This window comes from Dipteris shenzhenensis, chromosome 2 (assembly GCF_047967505.1).
Source record: "Dipteris shenzhenensis isolate YYH24624 ecotype China chromosome 2, Dip_SZ_1.0, whole genome shotgun sequence".
NCBI lineage: Eukaryota > Viridiplantae > Streptophyta > Polypodiopsida > Gleicheniales > Dipteridaceae > Dipteris > Dipteris shenzhenensis.
Genome location: NC_141597.1, coordinates 6,016,407 through 6,041,317, shown reverse-complemented (window position 1 = coordinate 6,041,317; position 24,911 = coordinate 6,016,407). Strand labels below are relative to the sequence as shown.

Below are 24,911 nucleotides of genomic sequence, written 5' to 3'. Positions count from 1 at the left end.
GATAGTGGTGGGCAAAGCAGGGAAGTACATCTAAAGCACTTATATATTGATCCCCCTCAAGGGATGATTACATAGTCTTAGAGCCTTTGGTTATATGATTGGTGTCCTGCACCAGGACCACAATGAGTGGGAGAGGAGGAATGCTTTTAATCCTATGAAAAGCATGCCCTTCCTTAGTTACACAGTAAAACATGCTAGACACTTGGTTCTAGGACATATACAAAGAGCTCCTACTCTTTAGCCTCACTAGAAACCATGGTTGCAAGCAAACGTTTGCATGTTCTTGCAAACGTTTGTATCAGAGGGGTGGTTCAAAAAAACGTGCACCCTATAAAATTGGTGCTATTTTCCCTGGCTGCTCGTTTTCCCAGAAGCACCACTTCAGAAATACATCTAAAGTACAAGTTCCACGCCTCCATGTTAAACAATATTCAGCTTGGAATTTGCTGGATCTGAATACAGTTTGTTGGTCAAACAAATGGGTCCAATTACAATGTTGTACTCTTCATCTTCTTCTACATCCTCAGGCCTATAAAAGTTTTTTGCACAAAACTCCACCCAAGCAGCATGATCGTGGCTTTCAAACCATTTCCATGTGAATGGTTTTACTCCATGAAAGGGAGGCTTCTCTCCATGTAGAATTTGTACATCTACTTCAAACACAAGGACAAAAATTGGATCAACAATCGGATGTGTTGGATGTGTGTGAAGCGGGTGTTCAAAGGCTTGCCTCAAGGAATTTGTCACATAGAAAGCTGCCTTAGAATAGAATTCATTGGGCTATCCTAGGTTTCACAACATAAGGGTGAGCAGCAAATAACTGAGACCTAGCTTTGATGCTGTAACCTCGTCGAGGAGCACCTTTCTCTGGCGTGAGAAATGGAGGAAGGTGAACATCAATGACCTGCATGATCTGAAAAGGAAACCCTGAAATAGTGAAGTTGAACCCTTGTCCTCTCTCTGGCGTGAGAAATGGAGGAAGGTGAACATCAATGACCTGCATGATCTGAAAAGGAAACCCTGAAATAGTGAAGTTGAACCCTTGTCCTCCCCTACCATTGCCTCTTCTGCCCCTGCCTCTCCCTCCTGCGATCTCATTTCCCTGGTCAATCCTTCGTGAGCTTTGAGGGGTGGAGTTGAAGCGTGAAGTATTGCCCATGAAGCCTGAAGTCTTGCCCACCATTCTACTGCCACCATGAACCCTATGCCAGCAATCTCCATCAGAATACCCAGAGAAGTGGTGTAAAGGGCCTTCTTGAAAGAAGTGAAGCTCCATAAGATCCTCCAATATGGTTGTAGCCACTCCCACTTTGCCTCCAGCCCATGAGTATTGAATACCTAGAAAAGATTCTTTGAGAAGCTGCCAGTTTTGTTTAACCTGAGTAACCACTAGTTCTGAAAAGAATTTCCTGAGAAAGCTAATCCCTTGCTCCAAATCTTTGATAGAACTTTCTGGCTCCGATCCCATTCTAGTAATATCTTCTCTGACAACATCCCAAATACAAACGGAATCAAGGGGAAGATGAAACGCAGCATGTACATACACTGGTTGAAATATACTGAAGAGTGCAGCCTTTAGCCCTCCATGTGTTTGTGAAGACGATTGATGTTGATAGACACAAGATGCTTTGTTGTCATGCAAGGTGGCCTCCATGGACAGAACGAATGTACCCTCTGTCAGCGCTTGTGTGGCAAAGTCCTCCTGTGTCAGTGCCTGCTGCTCTATTCCCTGCGACCTTCTGCATTTGATGCTAGTGAGGGTGATATAAGACACAAAAGAAGGACAAGCATCGGCCAGGCCATTTAGAGATCTCGCCTCATTAGTCTTAAGTATGCCCTTTACACCACTTCTCTGGGTATTCTGATGGAGATTGCTGGCATGGGGTTCATGGTGGCAGTAGAACGGTGGGCAAGACTTCGGGCTTCATGGGCAATACTTCACTCTTCAACTCCACCCCTCAAAGCTCACGAAGGATTGACCAGGGAAATGAGATCGCAGGAGGGAGAGGCAGGGGTAGAAGAGGCAATGGTAGGGGAGGACAAGGGTTCAACTTCACTGTTTCAAGGTTTCCTTTTCCACTACATGTTGTGAGCCTAGTCGATGAACCACCTCAAAATCATACTCTTGAAGGAGTAGCATCCATTGTGCCAGCCGACCTATCAAGTTCTGCTACTTCACCAAATACAACAGCGCACAATGGTCGACATGGAGCACAAATCGACGTCCCAAAAGGTAATGTCGAAACTTCTTTATGAAAAATACCATACCCAAGCCTTCTCTTTCCGTCACCAAGTAGTTATACTCTGCTACTGCAGATACTTTGGGACTAGCATAGTATAGTAGTCGGAACTAGCTCACCTCATCCTATTGCATCAGCACACTGCCTACCACACGATCTAAGGCATCAATGAACACATGAAATGTATTTTTCCAATCCGGAGGGATCAAAATGGGTGCCCGGGAAAGTTGCACTTAAGCTTCTGATACGCTTTCTCACACTCTACAGACCATACAAAAGCTCTGGGCTCCACATGGGCCAGTGCATTCAGCGGTATTGCCATGCATGCCAAAAATCGCAGGTGTCTGCCATGCCATCTAATCTGGCCCAAAAATTGCAAGCATTCTTTCAGATTGGCTGGTGCTGGCGCCTACATGATGGCTGCCACTTTGTCAGGGTCCATTGCAATGCCCTGGGTACTGATGACATGCCCTAACAAACTGCCATTGTAGACCGTGAATGCACACTTCATGGGATTGAGACTAAATGACACCTCCCAGTAGCATTGGAAATAGATCCACAAGTGTTTCAAGTGGTTTTCCTTGGTGCTGAACACACTGAGATCATTTAAAAAGATTCACATGAAGTCCTTCAAGTACTCACTGAAGATTTCTTGCATGGCATGCTGGAAGGTGGATGGTACGTTCCGCAATCCAAACCAAATTACTGTGTAGACATACACCACCCATGTAGTAATGAACACAGTCTTTGGATGATCTTCCGGTGCCATCCGAATCTAGTTGTAACCACTGTATCCATCAAGGAAGGAGTAGACTTCATGCTACGCCACCTCATCAAGCATTGAATCCATATACGGGAGCGAAAATGGATCTGGTATAGTAGCTCCATTGAGTTTCCAGTAGTTGACACAGATCCACTACTTTTTGTTCTTCTTCGGCATGATCACGATTGGAGAAATACACTTTGGATTCTCAATGGGAGCAATGAACCCTACCTGTAGGAGCCACTCCAATTCGGTCTTTACCTGCTTTGCCACATGCGGATTCATATGGTACCGGTGCATTTTAGTTGGCATGGCATCCTTCTTCAGATTCACATGGTGCTCGTAGAACCTTGGGTCCAACCCCCGCATATCAGAGTAATCCCAAGCAAATACATCCGCAAACTTTGTCAACAATGCCACCAACTCCGTTTTGAATTCCTCCTCTTGGAGCGTGTTGATCTTAACTGGCTTGGAACTCCCATCTGCCCCTAAGAGCATCATCTTCAATGCATCTTCTTCCTGCACTCATGTCACGTGCATCATGTGCTCCTCAAGCTCCCAATCTTGCTCCAGAACATCCTCATGTCCATATCCACAATTAGCATGTCTTTCATTGGTTCCATTTACGGCTGCGGTTGTGGGGTTAAAGTCCCATGTGCCTAGATAACCCCAGTTATACACATGTCCATATACTCAAACATATAAACTCTGTTGTGTGCTCTCCTCTTCTCATCATTTTCCATTCCTCTTCCATTGTTGAGATCTCTCAACTAGTATCAGAGCTTGAAGATAAGGCCATCACCAACTCACGAGGAAGCTGCAAAAGACAATCTATTTTAGACCTCAGAGTCTTGTGACAAAGATATCCTTTGCTAGAAGCTAAATCTCGACCTGAGATCAAAAGAAAAGTTGTAGAATACTTTGAGTACATTTTTTTTTCCCTCTGTCATCCAAGTTTTAAGTGAAAAAGTGACAAAATTTGTTCTTGCATGGATTTCATGTGTTGGATCTCCATATCCAGGCCACCATTTGTAGTTTTGACACTCCCGATGGATCTAGATCGGTCCAAAACTTCTACCTGTGAAGCTACTTCTGACTCCGTGAACTTATTGACGGTGTGGTGAAGCTCAGTCTACTCTGACGTCTTCATTTTGTCATTTCTTATGTGAGTGGGATGACAACATTTGGGGCCTCCATCTGTATAGCTATCTGTCCCGTTGGATCTGAGACTGCCTGAAACATCTGTCTGCAAAGCTGCTTGCCTCGTGAAGAATCGAGCAAATTGTGATTCTCTGTGTTTTTTTGTTGTCTCTTTGCAAGAAATTTCTCAAAGTTTCCAAGACCTTCTCATTGATTGCCATGTGGTAGATAAGGGCATAAGAGAGAGAGTTGCAGATTGTCTTGCTGAGTCTAGATATGCAGTGACGTTCGTTTTCTGAGGCACCTCAGACTTGCATTGTAGTATTGGCCAATTCCTTGAGGCAGTGATTTTTGGGACATACCTTATGCAAATTCATCACCTCTGGTTGCAGTCTGAGCCATTCTGTGCTCATTCGTGGTTTGCATTAGGTTGCAGTGGATGCCTTATAGGCCATTTGGATGCACTTCGATCCTTGTTGGATGTGCTGATAGGCCCAAATTGCCTTATGGGATGCTTTATTGATGGACGTTTAGCACATAGATGCTATTTTATGCTGAGGGACAACTTTGACACATTGCATTTGATACATTGATAGTGCTATGCTCTCTTGGATGAGACATTATTGATGGAGACTGAACTTTATAATTTCTCTCTCCAAGATATGGGTTCCCCTTCAAAGACTTAACCATTCTGGTCGCAAAAGGTGGACATCTATTGTAGCATTTTTGCCTCAACTCGGATCCTGTGATTTTACTATTGGTCTTTTGTAGACGTTCATCACTGTTGGCCTTTTGTAGGCATTTTCCTTTGAGTGTAAGCACTTTGTAGTGTGCCATTTCAGCTTGAGTCTTTTGTAGATAGACTAGCAGCATAACTCTCCTCATTTTGGCAAAGGGGGGGTTTGTTGGGGAGACCTTGTTCTTGGTTGGCCTCATGAAGAGGTTCTTGCCTTAGTAAGTCGTGGCAACTATCCATTGGGACATATGAAGCTGGCAGTTCGAGGATGATTGGTCCATGCACGACCAAACGAAATGTAGGGGCTTGGCCACCGCCTCGTAGTGTTCACACCAAAGTGGACACAAAGCTATCATAAATGCCATAGAGTTTGTAGAAATTGGTATTGGAAGATTGCACGCCTGCGAAACGTTGTGATTTGTGGAAGGCAAGCTAGGTGGGCTTGGGTGATGCTTGGGTGGGGGGATGGTGCCGGACAAAGCTTCCTATCGTCGAACGTCCCCTCCCTCAAATTATAGTGCGACAACTCATCCAACGCAGTAGTGTCATCCTTGGCCATTGCCTGGTGTGAAACCACCCTAAAAACTAACCAGTGAGTACAAATACTTGTGAGCACTACCTTAAGTTCTATGAGATGCAAACGATTGTCAAGATGAATGGATGATGCAATCGCTTGCAAATGCAAAGAGATTTGCAAACTGTGTGTGTGTGTGAGTGTGTGAAGAGAGAGAGAGAGAGAGCGAGAGAGAGGGAGAGAGAGAGAGAGTTCTTAAAACAAATGCAAAGAGATTTGCAAAGTGTGTGCATCATGCATGCATGCGCGTGTGTGTGCGTGCATGTGTGTGTGTGTGTGTGTGAGAGAGAGAGAGAGAGAGAGTTCCTAAAAAAAGAAAGTGTGTGACTGAGTGTGTGTGTTTGTAGGAGAGAGAACCAAAATAGAAGGGGGCCACTTGGCAACAAAGTGTGTGGGACACTTTTTAGCACTATCTTCCACAAGCAGTGCTATACTAACATCTTTGTTAAAAACGTGTCCCACACCATTTCTTGCCAAGTGGCCCCCTTCTATTTTGGTTAGATCTCTCTCTACTCACCCACACTTTTTTAAAAAAGAACTCTCTCTCTCTCTCTCTCTCTTTCTCTCTCTCACTCACTCACACACACACGCGCGCGCGCACTCACACACACACACGCAAGCACGCACACACAGTTTGCAAATCTCTTTGCATTTGCAACTGGTTGCATTATAGCATTCCAACTTTCTAATGGTTGGCTTCCATCACAAGTGTTGCAAATTAATCATCCATTCATCTTGACAATCATTTGTGTTTGGCGGAACCTAAGGTAGTGCTCACAAGTACTTGTACTACTTGTTAACAAAACTGTAAGTATAGCGCTGCCTGGAAGGCAGTGCTAACAACACACGGCCTGTGAAATGTTAGCATAAGGAGAGGGAATAGACTGAACTTTACAATTTTTGTCTCCACGATATGGGTTCCCCTTCAAAGGCTTAACCATTCTGGTTGCAAAAACTAGACATTTGTTGTAGCATTTTCGCCTCAACTCACATCCTGTGATTTTACTGTTGGTCTTTTGTAGACGTTCATCACTATTGGCCTTTTGTAGGCATTTTCCTTTAAGTGTAAGCACCTTGTAGTGTGCCATTTTGGCTTGAGTTTTTTGTAGTTAGACTGGCAGCATAACTCTCCTCATTTTGGCCTGGGGGGGGTTTGTTGGGGAGACCTTCTTCTTGGTTGGCCTCATGAAGAGGTTCTTGCCTTAGTAAGTCGTGGCTATGAAGCTGGCAATTCGAGGATGATTGGTCCATGCAAGTGAGCAAAGTTTGATTGGTCCATGCAAGTGAACAAAGGTTGATTGGTCCATTCGTGCATGGGTTGCTATGTGATGTTAGGCTTCCATGCAATGGATGTGGATGAGATGTATCCCATGAACTCTCCAACTACTAGAAAAGAGAAGTGATATCCCTCTTTACCTGACCTGCAAGTTCTGTGGCTATGTGTGTATTGTAGGATTAGTTTGGTCTCTACTTACATGTCCAATTTCATATAGCTAATAGGATTCTAGCGAAGATTTCGACTGTTTTGCCTCATGAGCAACTTTCTCTTTCTACTTTGTCATTTTATGTGAGTTGAAATATGTTCTCTTACAATACTGTAGTCTGGTCTTTCATATAATTATGAGTTGTTTGAAATATAGGAAGAGTTCAATTATAATACCAACATCAAGCATTGACATGCATCACAATTCTTGTAGTGTACTCCAACATCTATGTGGATAGTGCTCCACCATAGACCTGTACTTAGGAATTTTCTAATGGTGACTTCAGTGGAGAAATTGGAATAGTCCACACCTTGATGGGCTTCATCCGTGATGATTGCTCTCTTGTGTAGAAAGATGCATCAGTAGTAGAGAGCCACGTCACCCCCTTGTTTGGATTATAAGTAGCCATTGATCACTGTGTGCTTTCAAGATTTGAGCGCAATCCTTTGCCATTCATTTGTGGTTGCATCATTTGGGAAGGTTGCCATTAAGATATATTTCATAATCTCTTCATGCTCATCTTCATACATCCAACACTATGAGTAGGTGATAATCAGAGAGACTAACATCGAGCCCTTTGTTGCTAGGTTTCTTGTCCTTGGTGTGGAACAAGGAGTCAGGCCATATTGAGACAAACTGGATTTGTGGATGATATTGAAGTTGAACTCCTACAGAAGTAGCATCCATTTGATTGATCATGGCTTCATGAATGACTTGTTGATAAACCTCGTTTTCCACATAGAAGAAAATGTGTTGCCTAAAAGCTAGTGCCAAACATTTTAAGCACTTTATACCATCCCTAGGGCTTTCCTTTTGGTGGTTGAGTAATTCATCTTCATCATTGAGAATAGTTGGCTCATGTAGTAGATAGGGAAGTCAAAGTTCCCGTCATGTGGTAGATACCTAAGTCATGTAGTAGATACCTAAATCAAAGTTCCCATTCTCCTGAGCCAAAATGGACCCAATCACCAACTCGGATTTATCCACATACACATGGAAGATCAAGTTTTGTTCTAGCAACCTGAGGATAAGGGCTTCTACAGTCATCTCTTGTTGCAATACTCAAAATTTGTTCCCCTCAGACTTTGTATCATGCCTTGTGAGTTGATGAAGGTGTTCAACTACACTCGTGAAATTCTTGATGAATTGCCTATAGAAATTAAGGAGAGGCACAAATAAGGACACTTACTTGACATTGTTCGAGTCCTTTATCTTCTATACGCCATTATTTTTTTATTTTTTTATTATAGTGCCGTCGTCAGAGATTGTGTGCTCCAACACCATTCTTGAGAGCACACAGAACACACACTTGTAGGGGTTGAGAAGATTCATGGCTCTCGATGCTTGTAGTATACCTTTTAAAGACATTCCAAATGTCTGTGTTTTGTACTGTAAATAGAGAAACCATCCAAGAATTTTGCAAGGAGCTTATTAAATTAAATGTTCTTTTAGAAGTTCCCACCATGACTAGTGAATTTTTCAAGTGGAATGCCATCATTTTACTTGAGAATGCTCCCCATTTGGTGAGGAAAGCCATCTTGTTTTAATCTTCTTCAACCAACATGATTTGATTGTACCCATTGTATCTGTCCATGAATGAATACATGTTGTGCCTCACCACTTTGTCTAAGATTGTATTTGTGAATGGTATTGGGAATGGGTCTTTCATTGTATAGTCTGTAGACAACTTGGCATAGTTGGGGTTCCTTCAATACCTTTGTTGTCAGATGGAATTTGCATCTGGAATGAGGGGAATCTGGTGCTGAATCAAATTTGGTGGCATGTGTTCCAAGTTAGTGTATTCTCAAGTTAATACATCCTTATCTCAATGAAGAGTTAATTAGCATTCACATTTTGTTAGACATCGCTTTGCTGATTTAGATCTACTTTAATGCTTCCCACAAGGCCACATTGATTTGGACCTGTTAGAAATGACCCAACAGAGGGTACACGCAGCGGAAATAATGCCAGACTGCACGTAGTCGCAAACTGCACTACTATGTGCTACATAGTAGTCCATATAGTAGGTAGCAGATAGCAAGTAGTAGACAAACTCTACTGCTATGCACTACATAGTATTCCATATACAGATAGCAGACAAAAGAAAAGTGCACTACTATATGCTGCATAGCAGTCCATACATCATATAGCAAGTAGCACATAGGAGAGAAATTGCACTTCTATGTGCTACATAGCAATCCATATATAGCGGATAGTAGGTAGCAAGTAGAAGACAAACTACATAGTAGTACATAGCATAGTATAGCTATTATATCATATAGTGAACATACATTTATATCTATCGCTTTGTATATGATAGCAGCACTATACTATGACCACACTACTATGCATCAGCTAGCATTGATTTGGGGCAATTACCAACGTTATAGGATCACATATCACTACTATGCCATGAAATAACACTACTATCTATGAAGCGTACCTGCAATACTAGCACCACCTTGTATAGGATAGCAGTCATATACTATGACTTTGCACTCAACTAGCATTTCTTTGTTATAGGAGCACATAGCAATGCTATGCCATGAAATAGCACTACTATCTATGAAGCATACCTAAATTGCAACTAATGGGTATTCTAAATTCTGAAATTCATTATCCACACATTCTAGCATCCGATTTCCATGGGATTTGTTCCACCAGGTTTGCAATTTTGTGTTTCAATTGCTTTTGCAGTGGACAAATGCATTTGATCTCCAAAACTCCAAGAATTTGGAGGATTCATTGGAAAAAATTAATTGGTAGCCTAACCTTATTTGTATTAATTTAATTAATCCTCCCTCCCTCTCCCGCTCGCCGCCCTGTATATCTCTCCGCCCATTGCACTCATCCAAATCTGACCTGGGCCCGCTCTGCTCGTTGCCGATCACCCCCTTTGCCCCCTCCCCTACATCCGCATTGAATCAATGCATTGTTCTACAGTCCACCCAGCAATGGAAGAAGCTCCACAAAATAGCCACCACCTGTCTCAAGCTTCCGAGCCAGCAGTCGGCCAGCAAGAAAGCTCCACCAAGCACGAATGGTTAAATCACCTTCAAAATCAGCCAGGGGCTATGCATGACCTGCAAGACTAAGTTTTGTGTTTCAATTCACAATCCCGTCATCGCCATAACATTTTGTGCTCAGCCGTTTGTCCTTACAATTACAGAGGGAGAAAGGAGAGGTGTCAAGGGCAGGGAGGAAATAAACGAGCAGCAGGGCTGGTGAGGATGCCGCTGCCATCTCTGTCAAAGCAGTGATCTGCCTAGCTATTGATCTCTCTCTCCAGCTTGCTTCCTTCCTGGCTATGGCCGCTGCCATCTCTGTCAAAGCAACAATCTGCCTAGCTATTGATCTCTCTCTCCAGCTTGCTTCCTTCCTGGCTATGGCATCACAGGCCGCTGCCATCTCTGTCAAAGCAACAATCTGCCTAGCTATTGATCTCTCTCTCCAGCTTGCTTCCTTCCTGGCTATGGCATCACAGGCCACTGCCATCTCTGTCAAAGCAACAACCTGCCTAGCTATTGATCTCTCTCTCCAGCTTGCTTCCTTCCTGGCTATGGCGTCCCAAAGCTTCCTTCTTTCCTTTCATCTCTGCACTCGAAATCAATCTCCCAGCCTTTGTGTTTGAATACCCCCGCAACATCCTTCCAAGCACTTGGAATCAATCTCCCATACTTCTCCCCTGCTCCGTGCGTCACATGCTTGCCATAGCATGCGGCTAGCTCGCCCTACTATACCTTTGCGAGGCAGTGCAGAAACATCTCGAAGCAGGACACGTGGTGAAACCTTAATTTGCAACCTGGCTCTTAATTTTTCCCACCCATCTTTACCCCTCATCTTTTAACTAGAGTGCTTGTCCAGCTGGGCTCTTGATGAATACTTCTCTCTTTTGCTATCTTGTTGAGGTTCACATGAGTCACGTTGTCAGAAATGATGCAGAAGATTGATGTTCAATTGCATGCAACCTTTTTTAGAGATGTTGTTCATGTCGACAGTAAAACGTAGTTTTTCTTTTCGGAGAAAGACAAATTCCTATTCTTTGCATTGTAAGCAAATCTATTGTCATTCCACTTCGAGCGAACGACGAGGAGATGTATTTCAGAAATGTATAAATAATAAATCTAAACGAAATTGAGCCAGAAGCATGCAAGTGTGACAGGAAAAATCCAAACCCAAAGCTGCATTGCATGTACGACAAAAGTTCCAAGACCATTTGCAACTTCATTGGATCCCTTTTTTCGAAGGCACAAATGTTTATTTTTTGGGTCAAATTATGTTCCTACGCTTTAGGAAATAGTACTTCCGCGCTCTGGCCGGATGGCCCTCGAGCGTGTTGTAACCTAATGGACCTACTGTGTTGTGGCTCCTTATGTAGTACTGCTCTAAAGTTCGTGCTTTGTCTACAGTGTCTGTTGTTTCCAAAACTTTGATTTCGAAATTTTCTTCAAAGGGTTTGTAACGTTGCAAGTCCTCTTTCATTTTCGCCGGTGGTTTTTTATTGTGCTGTTTGATCCTCTGCGGCAGGTCCGTCGTGCTCCCTATGTACTTTCTGTTGTTGGGGGCTTGCACGTGATGCAGTAGACGACGAGGCTCGCGCGATTCCCTTGCGCGGGCGCTTCAATGGAGGCTCCTCCTTCATCTCGAGGCTCGCGTCTTTCAATGTCGTACCTGCGTAAACATTGACAATTACGTTAGTCATCGAGGTTTTCGGTCTTTTTTTTTCATTTGACGTCCATAATAGAATGCATTTATTTACTTGCCCTGGTTTTTCTCTGTTGCCGTGAAAGGACCGTTTCCAATACCGAAACGCTCCTCGTATAAGTCCCTGTCGAAAATATACGTTAGCTTCTCCATTGTCGTCACCGGGTGCGTCGCGTCGTGCGTCCCTCCAAATTGTTCCATGAATTGTTCGAGTATAGCCGTTGCTTGATCGCGCGTTGTGTCCCTCAGCAACTCCAAGGATACGTTGTACCCGTAATGCAGCAGCTCGCACGTATACGCTGTGATCCCTTTCGTCTTCGTGTCTAGTAGCTTCTGCCCCTCCAAACTTTCCATCATCCTATCGGTCTCATCGAACTCAATGTCAAGCTCGACAAGGATATCTTTGAGGAGTCCTGCAGGAGAAGTGCAATCGATGATGAGTTTTGTTGTTCTTGCAACTCGTTAATTCTTTTTCTCAATTGTTGTGTTTTTTTTAAATTTTCGGAAGCATTACGCACCATTTGCGAATCTCAAGCCTCCCGGCTCTCTTTTAGCTGGCAAACGCCTATTGCAGTTGTCAATGAAGTCGCGTAGTTCTGCATACGTGTTGAAGCCATTGATGTAAGCTCCCGGACGTTCTCCTGCATTGTTTGCTAGCCGGAATTGCTTTGTGGTTAGGAAGAACCTCCTCTTTGCTGGTGGAGGTTTTGTTGCCTTCGCGTTGCTTTTGTATAGCGCAAATAGCTGCTTGCAGGCACGACTTATTACACCGTCTTTTCAAATGAGCCGTCTTTTTAAATCTTCAAGAAAAAAAGATTCTTTCACGCTGGTGGAATTTACCTTGTCTGCGTCCATGTCTTATGCTGCAATGTCCCGAGCTTTATGATTCTCTGCACCTGTTCTTGACAACAGACAAGATATTAAAACCATTTTCCTTGCACGCATGTTTGACGCAACATATTCATGACTTGCCTCTGCCTTTTTCAATCTCTGGTAGTGAATACCTTTATGCGCGTGGTTGTGTTGTCGGCTGTGAGAACTCTCGTGGAATTGGTCTAAATATGTCTGGATGTGGGCAATGTAGTATGCGCAGCCTCGTTCTCTCAGTCACTCTGGACAACATCACGTATGCCAGGCCAGGGGCAAACACTCCTCGGAATATGAGCAGCGCTTTGTTGGATATGGTTGCGCCTTGGGATTTGTGTCCCGTGATAGCGTATGCTAGGGTCAGTGGAAATGTGGACTTGTGGAACCATTTTCCATTTATTGCCTTTCGCTGATGCTTCGAGCGTCGTAATGTGAGCACGGCCGCTGTTGTGTCCACGACGATAGTGATACCGTTGATTTCCCCCCTGCTAGTTGCATTGATGCTCTTGATTTTGCACATTGCTCCATTTGCGGCACCTATTGCGAGGTCGATGTTTTCCGTTATCATTGCCTTCGCCCCCACGCAAATTTTTCCTATCTCGTTGAAGCTTTTGTCCTCCAACCATTCTTTGAGAGCTGGTTCGCTCGCGGCGTTACTGTGTATTTGAACATGCACAATCGTCTCGGGAGTGTTGAATTTCTCCACAAGCTCATCGTTGAAGGTAGCGACATCGACTCTGTGTGTGCAAATGATGGTTGTTTCGGCATCGATGAAGTGGCATGCACCTTCCTTGTCGACAATGCACTGTCCCAAACAGTCGGAAATCTCGTCAGTTGTGGGCGTCCTGAGTCTTATGGTATGCAAGAATGCCAAGAACGGCATGTCTCGTGCATGTCGCACCGAGAATTGCATGTGGTACATTTTCGCTGCAGGCCAGTGCGCAGAGGACGTGATGTGGCACGGCTCGCAGAGATCCTCGCGGTGTTTGCAGACTGGCGGTAATTGTGCCAGGTCTCCAAAAATTATCAGCATTTTGTGTCTGAATGGCTCATGCAATGTGCCATTCGTGACATTGACGATTTGTCTTACCACGAGATCGAAAGTCATCCTTGTTAGCATGGACATCTCGTCAATGATGATCGCGTTGGCTTCCTTGATTGCGAGGTGTCGTTCATCCGTCTCATGGATGTTCAGTGGGTATTGACTGCTGCGCACAGGGATCTTGAATTGGTAGTGTACAGTGGTTGCAATCCCGCTCAGCCGCATCGCAGCCGCCCCTGTTGATGCACAGAGTATTGCCGTTTTGTTTTGCGCTACCAGATGCGAAACATAGTATCGTATCAAGAAGCTTTTGCCGCTACCTGGTGTTCCACAGACAACGTGTAGCCCCGAGCTTGTTGAAGCCAAGCTTTCGAAGACTCTTTGTTGTTCTACTGTCAATGCGGCATTGGCGACGGTGCGAAACTCGGCCATTTTTTGCAACATCCTCGTGCGTGTTGGCCCTTCGACGGTTTGCTGGTCGATGTTAGGCGCTTCCATCGGGCAGTCTCGGATGATCGCAACCTTTTGCAATATCATATTGATCAACTGGTCCGTGTGGTCAGTCGCTAGCAAGTTCCTTTGCGTGTATTCGGTCACATACATCTCGAGGTCCTCGTTGCTCAATATGAGGCCGCGCATTTGGCATTCGACAAAGTAGGATCCAGCTGTGTTGGCAGGTGATATGAGCTCCGTTTCATTCCTGAAGCTGAGTTTTCGCAAGAGCACGTTGTAAAAGTACCCCTCTGGTTGATGTCCAGGGTGGTAGTCAGTGAATCTGACTACTCGCTCACATTTTGCGATCCTGTTGCCGAAGAGGTCAAGACCGACCGTTCCACGTTGCGTTTCCTTGGGCTTTCGTATCACATATTGCCTATGGTAATCGTAGAACGTGCTCTCCTCGATGACGCTCGGTCTCCCGCAGTATATGTCGACCGGGTGCAGGGTGACGTTGTTGTTTCGCGAGACGATGCGTTGTCTTAGAGATGGTGGCGAGGAGTCGACATAGTGAACGGTCTCGCTCCTTGTGATTATTGGTATCTGCATGCAGTTTAGCGCGGCCTCTGTTGGAGAGGTTGGTTTTGATAGGAGGCTCGCGGCGATGAGTTTCAGCTTTACTTCGTCGAGATGTTGCAATCCCAAACGTGAGGCGTCTTCTGAACGGATGTTCAGTTTGCCCATTGGTTCAGATTTCATCGCGTACTTGAGGAGGTAGTGAGAGATTGAAGAGTTTGTCACCCGCTGTATGTTCATGTGCGCACCCCACAACAGTAACACGGAAGGGTGGTAGGGGACGACGTTTCGGTGCGCATGTCCCGGCCGGTAATACAACCAACGTTGCGTTAGAGGGTCGAGGATGGGTTCATATTCTGGCTGTGTTGCGAAAGGGAAGCCGTGCTTGCAACTGTGGTGTGACGGTCCGACATAGCACGCTTTCCTGCATACGTGCGATTGCTTTCTGAGAACTAGTTCTCGCAGCCTTGTGTTTCGAGGATCCAGGGCCTCGTCCCTGGGGACGTAAGCTGCAATCTCATTTGCAATTCGCCGACAATCATCATGGTGGACCCACAATATGACATGGGCGTGTAGGGAGCCCCTGTTTTGTATCTCATAACGAACGACATGGTGTTGTATTCGGCCAAGCAGACCGTCGGATGAAAGCAAATGCTTGCGCATGAACATGTGGAAGCGTGCGTGGAAAAGTGCCACGCATTCAACAGGACAGTCCTTCCAAGTGAATTGCGCATTATAATGCGTTGCGATGCTCTCGATCACATTAATTTCTTGCCACCGTGTATCGGTGACCTCGTCTGCAGTGAATGTCAGAAAGAAATCTGGGAGGCCCCAAGCATCGACCATCGTTATGAGGTCCTTCAGTTGCCGTCGATGCCACGATGGGGACCCCGGCATTGTTGATGGCATGCTGTAGCGAAGCACGTGTCTCATTGCGTCTTCATCGGTCGTGGCAGGGTTGGCTTTCCTATATTGGTCGATGTCTCGTTGCAAGCATGTAGAGTTGCTTGAATTGGCAATCATCACTGCCTGTTTTAACTGGAACATGATCAACAGGTACGGCTTGTAGAGCGTGTAGATAGAGAATAAGGTGCATATTCTCATTTTCACATAGTTGCTGAACTGTATGCAGCCATCATAGTAGCCCCGTCCGAAAGGGAACAGGAATGGGAACACTGCTGACTCCATGGTTATGTCAACGCACGCACTGCCAGCTGCTGCTACTCCGTCGACGTGGAATAAAGCGACCCTCTCTGAAAGCATTTCTGTACCCCGTAGCTGTATGGAGGCAAACTCATGCTTGTCCCTTGCATCAAAGGCGCGACGGTTCGCGGGGTCCACCATGTTTTGCAAAAGCAGGAGCTCAGGCTGAGATTCCGCTATTGACATTAACTCGAAGGGAGCTGTCTCATCGTGTAGTTCCAAGATACCTGCAATGGTTTGAGGACTCAAGATGCACATACCCATCTTGATGTCCGCACGCTCTGCTAAAGAATTGTACTTGCGCAATATTGGATTGTTCTCGATGTTGTATGCGAGCACACCTGACAGCTCGTTCGTCACGATTTCTTGAGCCGAGCTTAGTGGGACGTTTCGCCAAGATATCAGAGGATTGTCTAGAAGTGACCTTCGATCGAGTGTGCCACGAGCAATCGCATTTGCAGTCGTGGTAACTGAAATGGATACATCTATGATGCTTAGCAGTTGCGTGTGGAGGTGGTTTGTTTTAAGCAACTGCCGAGAGTACTGTGGCATCAACCGCACAATGTATCTGCTCCGCTGGGCATCTCGTGTGCAGCTTTGGCATTTCCAGTAAGTCACTTGCATGCCCATATTCTCGCAGGCATCCAAAAGTATCATGTTTCCGAGTGCGGCGGTGTGGCTTGAGATCCCTATGCCTTGCGAAGAAACGATCCTTTGGTTTGCAGACACTAGCGTGGTTATGCCACAGACACCGCAGATTTGAAGGCTAGAGAAAATAGCCGTGCAATTACTAACCCATTGCTTGTATCTATCTGCGATGGTCAACCACGATGACGTAGCTGGCCTCAAGGACATCTTTCTTGATGTTATATCAACTTGAATAGCTCGATCTCTGGCTGCTCTGAGCGTTGACGAATGGTCATGTTCGAAGGAGTTTCCGGTGGTCATTTCTACATCGTGACATGAATCGATGTCTTATGTTCGGGTTTAAACACCTACATGGATTAATAATAAAAACCATCCGAAACTTTGCTACAATTTCACTCACGTGGTTTTGTCTAAACGCAACAGGAAAAACAAAATGGACTGAACCTCTATCTTTAGAAGGTGAAAGAATTGATAAAATAAATTGAATCAAGCATGCTACAATTTCACTCACGTGGTTTTGTCTAAACGCAACAGGAAAAACAAAATGGACTGAACCTCTATCTTTAGAAGGTGAAAGAATTGATAAAATAAATTGAATCAAGCAAATACATTTTGTTGTGCGTACCTTTAGGAGAAGACACTCGTTTGGAGGCTGCAAACATCTCGAAAACAGAAGTGTTGCAGACATGATTAGTATGTTGGTCGAACCAAGCAAATGTAATGTTCCCTTGCGGAAACAGAATGTGCGAAGAAGTGTGCGTGCTCAAGATGAGGAGTTAAAAAAAAAAAAACCATACGTAATGTATGGTGGAGAGCCGGCACATGTCTCTCCAAAAATTATATATCATAGGGGAACGTGCCATCCCCCCGTTTCGAATAGTCACCTCCAGTGTTGGAGGTGTAGCGCATTAATGCGGACCAGAGCAACAGACGGTGCAGAAACATTTCAGAATTGAAATGACCGTACATTGTACTTACGTGGAGTATCCTTTCTGACGTCCACAGCTCGACGACAAGTGGCCTATTTCTTTGCTGGAGTGTTGGAATCTGAAAAACAATCATGATTAGTCAATATGCATTCCTCGTGTTCAGCATGTCTGGATATGTTTGTTAGCATATGTGCAATTGGTCATTCAAATCCTACCACGAAAAACATTCTAGGTGAGCTTTTGCAGATCTCTATCTCGCCTAGAAAGCCAGGCGACTGTCTGGTTGTGGAGTCCCTAACATGCAATCCGTCATCTTGCAGGTATATACGGGTTGGATACAAAAGGATTGGATTTAACACGATACATGAATGACATTTCATTGCAAGCTTTGACGTGTGGAGGTTTCAAGGAGGCTCCTTGCAAAGAGCTTTCGTACAAACTCCCGTATAGTTTCCACATTTGCTTCATACAATTGCAAGCCTCGCCTTACGTCCCACAGCCACTACTCTCAACCCTGTCTCTTCTCTTCTCTTCTTAGTTCGCAACTCTCCCTTATCTCGTAAGAGCAGCAACAATCTTCGCTTAGCCCCTAGCATTCATTCAGATTCAAACACCGTCACCACAGGGATATTGAACCTCTGCTGCATTCACATTCAAACTCGATCACTCAGGAATATTGAGATTGTCTATCTAACAATTCTATGCTTTTCGTGATGACTCTGGCTTTGAATTTGAGCTGTAATTCATGATATTGAAGCTTTTCGTAATGACTCTGGCTTTGAATTTGAGCTGTAATTCATCCAATCAAATACTCCATCAGCTTGTTGGACTCGGATGAGCCACGTGTCATCCTAATTCAAGTGTGTGTCACTCTAATTCAAGGAGTGGTCAAGCTTGTCCTTTGCTTTTTCATGGTTTGCTTTTTGCATGGACAATTAAGGACCTTTGCTTTTTGCATGGACATCTTGTTTAGTAATAACCATCACCTCCCAGCTTGTGTTTGCATCGTTGTGGCCTCCTTAGTTAGTTCTTCTCTATCTGCCAAGGTCTATCACCGTGCTTGAGATCGTCACCTTGCTTGAGATTGAATCGAGACTGGCCATGCTCTAAGGTTCATTCTCAACGTCTCTACTTTGTTCTTCTTTTCTGCTACATTATTCATCGTCTTCAATACTTGAACTGCACCTACCATTTTCGCGTTCCTTCTTATCAGCAGCTATCTCGCCATCTTCTCCTTATCCCTTCCTTCCTGCTTTCCAATCTCCTCCTATAACCATTTCTTGCCTTATTCTTCATTGCCAGCAAATTCTTCATGCGTTATTCTTCTGGGAGCTTGCCGTGCTCATTAGCCTTTTTAGCGGGAGCAATCGTGAGCATGTAAACTAACTAATGAACGCTTGTTAAACTAACTACCTAAAGACCACAGATCCCTCTCCATCGCGTAACTCCTCTCCATCCCTATAGTGCTACGAACTAACTATTGCTAAAACTTCTGCTGCTACTCATTGCGTCTCCCACATGTTGCAAATTCCCACTGTTTATTAGTTGTGAACCCTATCTCTCCAGCATATCATTCCCTGCTCAGAGGAAAATCTCGTCAAAAGTGTTCCGAATCTCAGGGGGGTCACATAATATAGTGCATCGTCGTGGCAATTTTGGGATACATAAGTCTCGCAGACTTATGTGCACCGAATCTGCGACACCGAGAATCGGGTGTCGCACCATCAGAATCGAAAGCTCATATTCGGAGTTGTTGCGGCAGCGATCGTGACCTTGGGCGGAATGCTCTTGTTTGGCATGCGGATTTGAAGCTTCCTCTTGAGCGTCTAGTCACGCTTGCACATCGATATATTCGTAGCTCCGCAAACTCATTTCGTAGCGGCAGTCGTTGTGAGCACTCACTCCTTTCCCACTCACTGGAAGGTTTAGCCATGGTGGACAATTTCTTTGGGAACTTTGGAGCGGTCACGTTCAGGTAAAGACTAGACGTTTCATCTTTGCACAAGTTCTGTGTCTTATACTTTGCTTCAAACGCACAAAAGCGACTTAGAGACTAATCGTGCCTCTGCTGCAGCGAGACGAACGCTGAGTCCCAAGAATGCATGGGGGATGTGAACGACCCGAACTGGCAGTGGCCTTGCTACGAGAAATGGTATTCGAGCAAAGAGGGAAGGTGGAAAAAAATTACAAAATCAAAAATTTCTATAGCAAGATTCCCAATTCGCTGCGGAATGGTTGTCTACGAAACAGCAAGTAAGGAAGTAGAAGCAAACCTGATGGTGATGATGAATGATGAAGAAACAGCAACACACTTGAAATTACAATGTTTCGCCTATATTTAAAGGTTTTGCCATGGCTTTTTATGCAGCTTTTCAAAAGCTTTCAAAGCAAAGCTTTTGGGCTTTCAGCAAAAAAAAGCTTTTGGGCTTTTGGGCTTTCAGAATTAGAAAAATCTAAGGGTGTATATTGTGCCATGTGGAAGCACAGGATTTCAGAATTTGAAAAAACGTCCTAGTGCTGGCCAAGTAATAATGGCTAATACTATTTTTCACAAACAGGGCCCCCCCTATTAGCATCACATGCACTGCTATATAGTAGTTAGCATTCTATGTCCCAAACTAGTCATGGGATTTTCCATGATCTGAAGTGCCTTAAAGGGGATTGCAACAAGTGTGGCACAAAAAAAATGACTACTTGTCCACGTGTGCTATCTAACAGAGATTGCATGATTAAAATCAGAGTTTCTTAAAAATGTAGATGTAGGTTTGAATGATAAGGGGAAGAAGAAAATCGGGAAGATATTGACATACAAGGATGTGAAGGGTCCAATGTGCTTAAAACGTGGATGAAGCATCTTGAAAAATTTATCCCACAGAACAATATGGAAAGCTAGCAATCTGAGCAATTCAAGGAAGGCTTGAGAAGTTTCCATGAGGATGTTATCGTCTAGAAAACTATAGTTTTAAGGAGAAAAATGAGATACAATCAATGCATTAGTATTTTGACCAAGTCACCATACTTGTCCAGATAACATATCGACACATTGAGATTGAGGGGGAGAACAAGATTCCTAAAGAGACCCACTTCTATGTCTCTGATGACAAGCACCATGATACACTTTTTGGACATCACTTATTTAGTTGCACCATCACTGCTTTAGGGATGAGGATGTAAATCTTAAAATGGATTGAATTTGGTCAGATGGTACTGCAGCAAGCTTGTGAGGCCCTTCTACTTTGTTTTTTGATACTGCAACCTTACAGACCTACAAATGATCTGGGAACGTCTTTGGCTCATGTCATAGGGAAAGAGAGCATGATGGTCAACTATAGTGGTGTAGAGGTGCTTGACGGGTGCTTGACACATGAGCACCTAAAGATGGATGGGGAAATTTTCAATGTGTTGGCAATGTGGTCAAGTTCTTAAGGCCGAGATTAAAGCTTGGGGCACATGCAACATACCCATCAGTAGATCAAGATGTGAACATGATATTTTGGGAGCTTGGCTAAGGGATGTGGATAGGTCTAATCAATGTGGATGCCACAAGCTTCGTGGCTCTTGGTCAATGCATTGCGTGTGTGGCTTTTCAAAGGATGATGCTAATAAATTGAGAATAAGTCAGTTATCATGTTATTTCTATGCATGTATGCATGAACATTGGAGACACTACAACAACAAATCTCACTTCAACAAGTGGGCACATGTGAATCATATTCCTTTTGAATGTATCGACAATGACGAGTCCGATGTCAATTTGGACCCAATCTATGAAGGTGGATATGATGCTTTGAGGAATGCTCTTAGTATAAGTGATAATTTTATTGTTAACGCTAAGGCAAGCAATAGTGAAGATGCAAAGTTTTACATTGTCAAAGATACAAGTAAGAAGGATAAACTAACACGTGTACTAGGGATGGTTGCCACAATGCATACATGTATACTAGGGATGGTTACCGTAATGCATATAAGGTAGGGCCAATTGTGGTGTCTCGATGGTACTATAAAAGGCAAGATAACCACCACTACTGCTTGCTTAAAGACCATCCCATGATATTCTTCTACTTGCACATTGTTTGAGCTCTCAAATTCCCCATGAAGGCAGTTACAGGAGAGAGAAATTTGGTTTACCTATCCTCTAAGGTCCATGAGTCGATTTACCATAGCATGCCTTTTGAAAATTGAAATAGGAAATTGTACAAGGATGCATGTTTAAGAAAAATGCTATCTTTTGAGACTTATCCATGCATGGATGTTTGGGCAAAAACTATACTATTTTTTAATAAATATATTTTGATCTACCTTTTAAGATACATGCACATATTTCAAGTATTCAACAAATATAGTTGGACTTAAAACTATTTTGAGTTCAAAGAAAAATATGATGTTATAAGAAATCATCTTTTTTTACTTCAAATATCTCTCCAATAGAGACATAATAGTACAAATAAACCAAGATTTCTTTGTTCAAAAAGATACAACAATGAGTAATTGCCCAATGGGCTACAAAAAGGAGTGCTATTGGGAAGCTTGCCATTTGGGAGACAAGTGTCTACTCCTAGGAACCTTGGTGGAGGCTTCTTAGAAGAGTAACAAGGGCCTATTGGACGTTTGTTAGTTCTCCCAAATGTTAGCAACTAGATTTTCCTAAATGTCTGTAGATCCATGTTTGTATATGTTGACATTGAGGGATTCTTCAAGGAAACTAAAAGTTGATATGTTATCATGTGAATGAAGAAGAAGAAGACTATATCTAAAGTAATCCCTTACATACTTTTGAGCTCAGTTGAAAATACTCAAAGATCCAAAAGAGCCCGAACCACCTCATCTTCAGCTTCCCTGGCATGCAACTGCTGTGTTGAAGAGTAGAACCAGCTGCCCCTTCTTAAAGAACTTCTTCTTTGACGCCAAGTCCACTTGTCTCTTTCTTCATGCTTGAACTACCTGAGTCAAGTAGTAACTTTACATCCTATCTTCCTCAAACTCCTCTAGTACGTCAAGTCGGAACTCCATTGACTCTTGCAGCAATAGCCTGTCTTCGACCACAATGTGGAGGCTTGAAATGACATATTATACTGGCGTGATAGCCTCCATCCGGAATGCCAATTTCAAGGGTGTCAGACCTATGACGACTTTGAATGACATGTGGTACTCCCATACTGCAGAGAGTAGCTTCTCATCCCAATCCGTGCAATGACTATTCACCAACAACGTGGTAATGTGCTTGAACTGTTTGTTGGACGACTCCACCAGGCCATTTGTTTGTGTGTAGTAAGAAGACGATTTTTTGTGAATCACCATATAGAGTGTCATCATCTCCTTCACCACCTGAGCCACAAAATGTTTCCTCTATCTCTAACCAACTTGATCAGATAGCCAAACTTACAACTGCTCTTGTGTTGCCATCAAAGATGGGTGTGTAGATAATGTAGTGATCTGTGGTGTTGTCTCGCAATGCGCAAGCTTCTACCCACTTAGTGCAATAATCTGTAGCACCAGCACATAGCAATTTTGGGTTCGTCTGGCTGTGGGCTTGAATGGACCCATGAAGTCCAATCCCCACTTCTGGAATGGGCCCAAAGGGAGCACTGGTTGCATTTGCATGTAGTCCCGATTCGAAGGTTGCCCCAACTGTTGACATAGATCACACCACAATGCGAATCAGTGGCCATCTTTTTGTAGTGTAGGCTACCACATCCCCACTTGTAGCACCTTTTTGGCCATGATTGCTCTAGCAAAATGACCCCCTACCACTCCACAATGTGCCTCCATGAGCACGGCTTCCTATTCGTGTGGCAGCATGCATTGGAGCAGGACATCTGTCAAATGCCTGCCGTACAGCTAACCACCACTTCGAATCCGCAACTTCTCAGTGCTAACCGCTTTCTTGGTTAAGTATTCTGGCATCTTCTTGAACATCATGAAGTGAACCATTTCATCATACCATGACCATAGGGTCCCTTGACTCACCTTCTCCCTAGTTGCTTCCACAACAACGGCTACCATAACCACAGCATTGAGCTACACATCCAAAAATCATCCTCAATACCGGTTGCAGGCTCCCCTCATTCTAGGCAAGACATGAAGTCTGCCACTACATGTTGTGAGCCTAGTTGATGAACCACCTCAAAATCATACTCTTGAAGGAGCAACATCCATCGTGGCAGTCGACCTATCAAGTTCTGCTACTTCACCAAATACAACAATGCACAATGGTCGACATGGAGCACAAATCGGCGTCCCAAAAGGTAATGTCGAAACTTCTTTATGAAAAATACCATACCCAAGCCTTCTCTTTCCATCACCAAGTAGTTCTACTCTGCTACTGCAAATACTTTGGGACTAGCATAGTATAGTAGTCAGAACCAGCTCGCCTCATCCTATTGCATCAGCACACTGCCTACCACACGATCTAAGGCATCAATGAACACATGAAATGCATTTTCCCAATCCGGAGGGATCAAAATGGGTGCCCGGGAAAGTTGCACTTAAGCTTCTGATACGCTTTCTCACACTCTACGGACCATACAAAAGCTCTGGGCTCCACATGGGCCAGTGCATTCAGCGGTATTCCCATGTATGCCAAAAATCGTAGGTGTCTGCCATGCCATCTAATCTGGCCCAAAAATTGCAAGCATTCTTTCAGATTGGCTGGTGTTGGTGCCTACATGATGGCTACCACTTTGTCAGGGTCCATTGCAATGCCTTGGGTACTGATGACATGCCCTAACAAACTGCCACTGTAGACCGTGAATGCACACTTCATGGGATTGAGACTAAATGACAATGCAGTGGTGTCATCCTTGGCCATTGCCTGGTATGAAACCACCCTAAAAACTAACTAGTGAGTACAAATACTCGTGAGCACTACCTTAAGTTCTGTGAGATGCAAACGATTGTCAAGATGAATGGATGATGCAATCGCTTGCAAATGCAAAGAGATTTGCAAACTCTATGTGTGTGTGTGTGTGTGAAGAGAGAGAGAGAGAGCAAGAGAGAGGGAGAGAGAGAGAGAGTTCTTAAAACAAATGCAAAGAGATTTGCAAAGTGTGTGCGTGCATGCATGCATGCATGCATGCGTGTGTGCATGCGTGTGTGTGTGTGTGTGTGTATGTGTGTGTGTGTGTGTGTGTGTGTGTGTGTGTGTGTGTGTGTGTGTGTGTGTGTGTGTGTGTGTGTGTGTGTGTGTGTGTGTGTGTGAGAGAGAGAGAGAGAGAGAGAGAGAGAGAGAGAGTTCCTAAAAAAAGAAAGTGTGTGTGTTTGTAGGAAAGAGAACCAAAATAGAAGGGGGCCACTTGGCAACAAAGTGTGTGGGACACTTTTTAGCACTATCTTCCACAAGCAGTGCTATACTAACATCTTTGTTAAAAACGTGTCCCACACCATTTCTTGCCAAGTGGCCCCCTTCTATTTTGGTTAGATCTCTCTCTACTCACCCACACTTTTTTAAAAAAGATCTCTCTCTCTCTCTCTCTCTCTCTCTTTTTCTCTCTCACTCACTCACACACACACACACACACACACACACACATGCACACACACATGCAAGCACGCACACACAGTTTGCAAATCT

The 24,911-nt window shown here is 44.1% G+C and overlaps 1 pseudogene across 1 annotated transcript; it reads right to left on the bottom strand.

The window, feature by feature from the left end:
• Nucleotides 1-409: 409 nt before the first annotated feature.
• LOC147904274 (uncharacterized) lies at nucleotides 410-23,497 on the bottom strand (annotated as a pseudogene). The gene is made up of 5 exons (XR_015542133.1): nucleotides 23,477-23,497; nucleotides 23,309-23,359; nucleotides 3,265-3,522; nucleotides 998-1,861; nucleotides 410-904 (listed from the first exon to the last, which is right to left on the bottom strand). The product of XR_015542133.1 is annotated as an uncharacterized LOC147904274 (transcript).
• Nucleotides 23,498-24,911: the final 1,414 nt, after the last annotated feature.